Genomic DNA, 7,687 nt, shown 5'->3' on the forward strand with positions numbered 1-7,687 from the left:
GCCACTAGATTAATGAATGGGAGACGGATACCATTTAGTTCTGCATAGTCACTGCGCAGACAGACAGAGAGACAGACAGACGGACAGACACCTTCCAAAAATAAATGAAAATTGCTCATTGAAAAGATTGCATTTCGTGCATGGTTTAAAAATTAGAAGCATGCCTTTGAGATGCAAAATCCAGAAGAATACTTCTCCTGTCAGATCTAAATTGCTAATGCACACCGTATGGGAGCCGAGTATCCCTTTCAAGGATGGGAGTCTTAAAGACACAAACCTGATAGCTGCGCACTTGATCAAAGCTTGGCCATGCCATGTTTTTCCCGCTGAGGAGCTGCACAGATGCATAGCAACATGCATATTCCGAGCCACATTTTCAGATTGTGAGAGTCTGACAGTAAAATTGCCAAATATCACTAACAAAATAAACGAACAGCAGTTAATTGGCCTTCCTAAAACTTAATTTCCTTAAAAATATTCCAAATTAATAGAGGTGGTATTGCTAGGCAACATATTTAAAAGATAGCACCACTGGTATTAGTTGGAAAAACACATCAGCAGCTGCACAGGAAAACATTTTGCACTACAACTAAAGACTTAAATTAAAGTATTCATCCAGATAACTTTGAAAATGTAGCTTTTTCCTTTAGTCAACACTGAGACCGGGATTTTTTGGTCAAGCAAATGTCTATATAATGGATACATTAGAAAACAGAGGCGTTCATCTCATACATATAGAAAGTCGCACCAATGCTATTTTGTACAATCCTTGAAAATGAAAGAATATTTACTCTACAACTGTCCTGCAGCAATACCATTCACGAAATGTTGACCTCGACACATCAGTGACTGGTGGAAAATTTCGCTAATAAAAATGTCAGTGTCAAAAGAATAGCAAACATTAATTCTTAATGTTTTTTATACTTTATATAGTTTGTTTGTTAAAAATTACAGCAAAAGTGTTGAGCAAAAACCAGCAGAATCTAATAAAACATGCTTCGTGGATAATGTGTTTTACATATATCCTGATTCATGCGGATGTAGAAACTACTAACGGTTACCTTTCAGAGCAACACTTCTCTTAATATCAATTATGTGTGTCATAAATTGTGAGTGATGTAGTTTAAGCATTGCGTATCCATATTGTATGACCACAAATAACATTGTAGCTTCTCGTTATTAGTATGATATTGTCGTAAATTGCTTTCGACTATAAGCCTTTACCACAGCCATTACTCATGTCGTACCCCTTATTGCACTGCAACCCATGCAGTTCCTACACCTTTTTGGTACATAATTGTCCTTATTAGATGCATAACTGTCTTTTTGGGAGGGAATGTGTTTACATCCGATGATAAATTCAGCCTAAGAGAATTCCTCTGATGTACAAGTTCCCAATACAGCAGAGATCAAAGTGAGTGAATCATATAACTGTTTTTTAGATAAATACAAGCCAGTCGAGGCCAACTCCTACATTCGGCCCACAGTGATGAGATTCTCCATTCCACAAAAGCATTCCAGCACAATAGTATTGGAAGAAAAGAACTGTCCCTTTCATGAGCGCTGCCAGTGAGTTTACACGCTCCACTTGTTTTTCTCTTGTGTTTCAGCTAATTCGCCAGAGTTGCCCACTCACCCTCTGCAAAGAACACACATACACATGCTCCAAGGCCACATTACGCTGGACAAACTTTCCCACTAACTTATTACTCACTGAGAACCTGTCACTGGGGAGGAACTGAACAGGTGTCCTACCTTCTCAGGAAGACTATGGGGATAATGACAACAAGCTCTCATTAACACATACTTTCTGTAACTTTTACAAGCATTTGAAGTGAAAGACAAGTCAGATGAAGTTAGGAATTCAATGATTACCTGAAAGAATAAAGGCAGTCTGATCTTTTAGAAGGCCAAAGGTCTAATTAATGAAGGCTATACGTTATTAAAAAAAAGTTCTATACCTAATAAAGTATAGTGTTCCATACCTAAATCTCCCTAGCTTTCTAGACAAAACTATGAGATGCTTATCATAAGAGCCAGCAGCACTGGTCCGAAAGATGTCCCACGAGCTGGATGTTCCGCCAGAGCCTTGTATTTTCCATATTTTCATGAAGGCATTTCACATGAGAACTTAAAAGACTAATTGGCCCATAGAGATCGGCGGTATTGTTAGTTCTGCTCGGCTTCCAAACCCAGACCTGCCACATGAGTGGTTAATCACCTGTGAGCCTCACACCTGACTTAACAGACACTTTCATATCCAAAGAGAAGCTGTTACCAGTCAAAGGTGCCTTGAGCCACAATTTGCCCAAATGTGAGACTCAACCCCAGTTCAAATGGAGAAGATGGCCGGCTATAGCGTAGCAGAAGCACGTAGACCAGACAAGCCTACATTTTCACACAGTACTTAATATGGGTGCATTCAAACTGACACTTCATTTGACTAAATCACTGTTATAAAAAAAGGCCATCAGTGAGAAATATCTATGAATCATTAATTTCTGAATGATGATAAGACACTAACAACTAGATTAATGGCCATTCAGAAAGACAGACAGACAGATAGAGAAAGCTTACAAACAAAACAAGCATTTGTACAAGCATTAACATTGCACCAAAGGTAGTTTTCATAAATGCTTTTCCTCATGACATGCTTATTTAAATACACATATAAAAATGCAGTTTCAATAAATGTGTACGAGTATGCATAGCGCATATGCTCCTTTCTAGAGTTATTTATTCATTTTAACAACCTATGAATATTTACTTTCTGATACTTTCTGAATATTTCTGACGTTTTCGTATGACTTAAAATACATTTGACTAGCTGATACAGTCAAGTCAAGTAACTTTCAGCACTGCATTTATATATTTCAGTATACAGTACCTTCTGATGTTCATTTATATTTATTTTGTGATATAATTAGTCGTGTAGAGAAACTGATGACCTGTTCAGTTCTTTTGAAGTGGCTACAGCTCGGTAAACAAAGATGTGACAACAAACGCGTGGTCTTAAATAACGACGAGTCCGCTCTCGAATGCAATAATGCTGTCAACATGTGAAGAAAGTACAAGCATGGCCCCTTTAAGAGATTACCTCTTCATGACGACCATAATCTACCAATCATTGATAGAGAGACAGATGGACAGGTAGACAGAGAGACAGACCGACAGACAGATAGAAAGACAGATAGACAGGGAGACAGAGATGAATAGACAGAGAGACAGATAGACGGACAGATAGAAGCACAGATAGAGAGACAGAGAGACGGACAGATAGATAGATGGACAGGGAGACGGACAGAAGGACAGATAGAGAGACAGAGAGATGATATGACAGATAGAAGGACAGATAGATAGACAGGGAGACAGACAGATAGACAGGGAGACGATATGATAGATAGAAGGACAGATAGACAGGGAGACAGAGATGGATAGACAGATAGACGACAAATAGAGAAACAGAGAGACAAATAGATAGATAGACAGGGAGACAGACAGATAGATAGATAGACAGGGAGGGAGGGAGACAGATAGAAGCACAGATTGAGAGATGGACAGATAGACAGGGAAACAGACAGATATACATGGAGACAGACAAGATAGATAGACAGTGAGACAGACAGATGGACAGACAGACAGAGAGACAGACAGATGGACAGATAGACAGAGAGACAGACAGATAGACAGATACACAGAGAGACAGACAGATGGACAGATAGACAGAGAGACAGAGAGACGGACAGATGGACAGATAGACAGAGAGATGGACAGATACACAGAGAGATGGACAGATAGACAGAGAGAAACAGAGAGAGACAAATAGACAGACAGACAGACAGACAGATAGATATACCTATATGTCTCATGGAGACAGACAAGATAGACAGGGAGACAGATAGACAGTGAGGGAGACAGATAAATTTTACATAAGAAGTACAGAACATTTAAGGACAGTCCGGGCAGGATATATACGGTCACATGCTTGTGGAACATAATGTAAGGCATTGACAGGGGATCTTCCCTGAGGAATAGTCAAAAACTCTGCAAACTATGTTGTCACAAAAATCAAAGGTTCCTCAAATGTCACTGGTTTTTGCATTCCCTGTCTGTCAATTCAATTTTTATACACATCTGACTTCAGAATCACGATAAGAGAGACATTCTATTGTGTGCTCTCTTATGTAACACTGCACACTGATGTACTGTACAGTAAACGTAAAAGAGACACCTAACATCATACCAAAGACCCAGAATCATTTTAAACACCATTCCTCTATTCTACTTACACGTGATATTGATCTTTTTCTCTGCCTTGAAGCAAAAAAAATAGGACTCATTACCTAAAATAATGTTGTGCATGCACAAATTGGAGAAAAACACAAGATCGGGAGTGATATTAAAGTTTTCTCGATTGCTAACGCACTATAACTGATTCATCTGGCACAATTTTCCAAACCATTCATATAGCTCTCAAAAAAAAAAGTCATGCTTTTCAAAACTTTTATCACATTTCACCTGCTTTCATACACGTTCCAATTAGCGAACAAGAACGGCGTCATTTCGAACGGGTTTAACCATGTTCTAATTTTTAAAAAAAAGAAACAAACTAAAGTAAAATTAACACAAATAGCACACATGTATCCATTAAGTAGCAAAACTGATGACACTAGTCAAAATCTCAGGATGATACGAACAAGAGCGCACATGATTGTGTGTTTTGGAAAATTAATCCTGGTAATGGGAGACGAAGAGGAAGAAGAGAGGGAAAAAAAAGTTAAGAAGGTCAAAAGGTCATTTGTTCCTGATGAAATACACTAAGGAAAGCTGGCCTTTTTTGCAGAATTTTTTTATTCCATTTATGCCGCATGCTGTAATAGACATCGACTAGCAGAATGATTTCGGTTTTCCAAAAGAAGGTTTCTGTAGCAGTGTTATGAATTGATCTTACTAGTGTTCTCCAGGCAAGAAAATAGTCTGTCTATTTGACAGGTTTGAGACCAAACTCTCAGTCTGACAAAAGAGAATGTGTTTTCGACCAAAATGTTTGACTTTGACCTGGAAGTTGGCACAAGCTTGTTATTGTGTTTACGGTTGTGAAAAAAGTTACGAATTGTTTCACAAGCGTGTTAGCGAATCCAGAAAATGTGTAAATAGAAACGGAAGAATTAATGTTCAGCTCGCTGTTAATATATAAATAAGTGTACTGAATCCTCCTTTGCAATCACGGATCGGATTTAAAAAAAGTAATAATTTGCATCTTTCACTAATAGAAAAAGTGTTTTATAAATGTCGTGCACGCACTTAACGTTTGTAGCACAAGTGCACAAGCCGCATAAATGTTGCAAAGCCGAGCCTCATCAAGTGCAGCAAATCAAGGCTACATTTGATGAAAAACTTAATGTAATTGGGGAATATGTTGCACTGTATGAAAGCCTTTCGTCATCCGAAGAAAAAAAATATGTAGCAAAGGATACATCAAATACCTTCATACACACTCATTTTCAATCTAAGTCTCTCATGCATGTTATGTACCAATGCCTCTGTTGTGGTGGGGGAAATTTTTTTTATATTTTTTATATTACACAGGGTTAGAATCTGAGATCTCTCACACTCAAACCCCCTCGACCACTGTCTGATCCACTGTATGATCCATCTGACCCATAAAAATCCCACATTGATAGCGGTAAATATAAAGAATACGTTATCAAATAAAACAGGAACAAAAAGAATGCGCAAGACTGAGAGTTTAAACGTGCGGCTATTCATTGTGTATTAAAAAGAAAACAAAAACACAGCACAAAACGCGTTTGAGCGATCTTTCCTGAAAACAAAATTCAACATACTTTAAAAACGAGACCAAATTAATTCACGTGACTTACCAAGCGCGTTGTAAAATTCACTTTCACAGTCCCGTTGCGTCCTTTAAAAGAATAAATTAGTACGTGAAAAGGGAACGACTACGACTGTTACAGATTCATGCATTTGTCGAATTGAATTAAGCTATAATTTATAAACTATTGCATTTGCAGATACACACCTGTTGCTGGAAACTTTTTCGTAGGTTTCGGCGAACTCCTCTCTCAACACCGCACATGCGCAATGAGCGGTAGATTATGGCGCGCGAAAAGGTAATCTCTTAAAGGGGCCGTGCTCGCACTTTCTTCACATGTTGACAGCGTTGTTGCGTTCGAGAGCGGACTCGACGATGTTTAAGACCACGCGTTTTCATGGTCTTCCTTTAGTCTCTAGCTGTAGCCACTTCAAAAGAATTGAACTGGTCATGAGTTTCTCTACATGACTAATTATAGCACATACTAAATATAAATGAATCAGAAGGTATTGCTGAAAGATATACATGCAGTGCTGATAGTTACTGAAATGTATCAGCTATACATATGCGTCTGCTAACAATACATTTATTTAAACTGCCACTGATGTCTTTTTATTTGTGTATTTAAGCATGTTGTGAGGAAAAGCATTTATTAAACGTTTAATACTTGTATATAAGCATTAAAGTTTTTTAATGTTGTAGTAGCAATGTAGTAATTGTACCAAAACAGACAGATTCCTGAATCTATCTATCTATCTATCTATCTATCTATCTATCTATCTATCTATCTATCTATCTATCTATCTATCTATCTCTATCTCTCTCTCTTATCAATTTTACTTAGCTTATTGTTAGAGTAAGGGCTTTTACCTATATATTGGGAAACAGATGAACCAAGAATTAATGTAGTCTACAGAAGAACTTGTCTTCTTGGTTTACAACAAGCTAGAGACAAGTGGTGAAAACAACACCTGGAGTCATTAAATTGTGACATTCAGATGAAAAATCTGGCGAGGGAGATCTTACCTAAGAGTGTGTGGAGATCTTATGTATGAGAATGAGTTTCAGGTTAAGAGTAGCCATCCAGTACATACGATATGACGAAGGGTCATGCAACGATACGCCCTGAGATTGCAGATGTAGAGGGAGGAATGAGATGTACCGCTGAGAGTCATCAGCATAGTAGTGGTAAAGAAGCTGTGTGATTGGATGATGGTTTTGAGCAATCCGGCGCTGACGGAAAAGAGAAGGAGTTCAAGTACTGATTCCTGTGGTACTTCAGTGAAGGGTGTGAGCTTTTCCAGATGACTTGCTAGGACATATTATCCAGGTTAGATATAAACCAGGCAAGGGTGGTTGCACAGTATTTGGTGAGAAGCTGGAGTATGTTCTCGTCCGAGTCTCAAATGAGGTTAGCAACAGAGAAGGTGAAGCGATCATGTGGTAGGGAATGTCAGGGGTGTTAGAGAATGAGTTTTTTAAAAGTGGGTCATGAAGTCCTTATGCAGTGAGTGTGAATGGCGGCGAAGTTTTATGGGGGGATAGAGAAGGTGACAGAAACTGCACATAGACTGTGTGTGCTAATTTCATTTCTCTTCTGCCTGTGCAACTGACAAAAATAAAAGACTAACACGCAATTAAAGACACATGCTTGCTAAATATTTTTAGTCGGTGCACAGTTTCATTGTAAAGTCACCTTTTTTTTACATCCTTCCTTGTCATTCTGGATGCTTAATACTGCCCACATAAATCTTGTCAAGGAGCCTTGGTCAACTAATGGCTATTAGAAAAAAAAAATCTGACTTGCAGGGTGAATGTGGTCAACGTTACAGTTGAGATTGAAGAGATAGAGCT

The 7,687-nt window shown here is 38.3% G+C and overlaps 1 long non-coding RNA gene across 1 annotated transcript in view; it reads right to left on the minus strand.

Moving 5' to 3' along the window:
* LOC122358056 overlaps positions 1–6,102 on the minus strand; it is a 140,148-nt gene extending 134,046 nt beyond the window's left edge. Inside the window, exons 1-2 of the long non-coding RNA XR_006252565.1 lie at positions 6,041–6,102; positions 5,883–5,923 (exon numbers count right to left, since the gene is read on the minus strand). This is a non-coding gene — a long non-coding RNA (uncharacterized LOC122358056). The remainder of the gene's footprint in view (positions 1–5,882; positions 5,924–6,040) is intronic.
* Between the last annotated feature and the right edge of the window lie 1,585 nt (positions 6,103–7,687).

The sequence above is a fragment of the Puntigrus tetrazona genome, chromosome 14 (assembly GCF_018831695.1).
Source record: "Puntigrus tetrazona isolate hp1 chromosome 14, ASM1883169v1, whole genome shotgun sequence".
Classification (NCBI taxonomy): domain Eukaryota; kingdom Metazoa; phylum Chordata; class Actinopteri; order Cypriniformes; family Cyprinidae; genus Puntigrus; species Puntigrus tetrazona.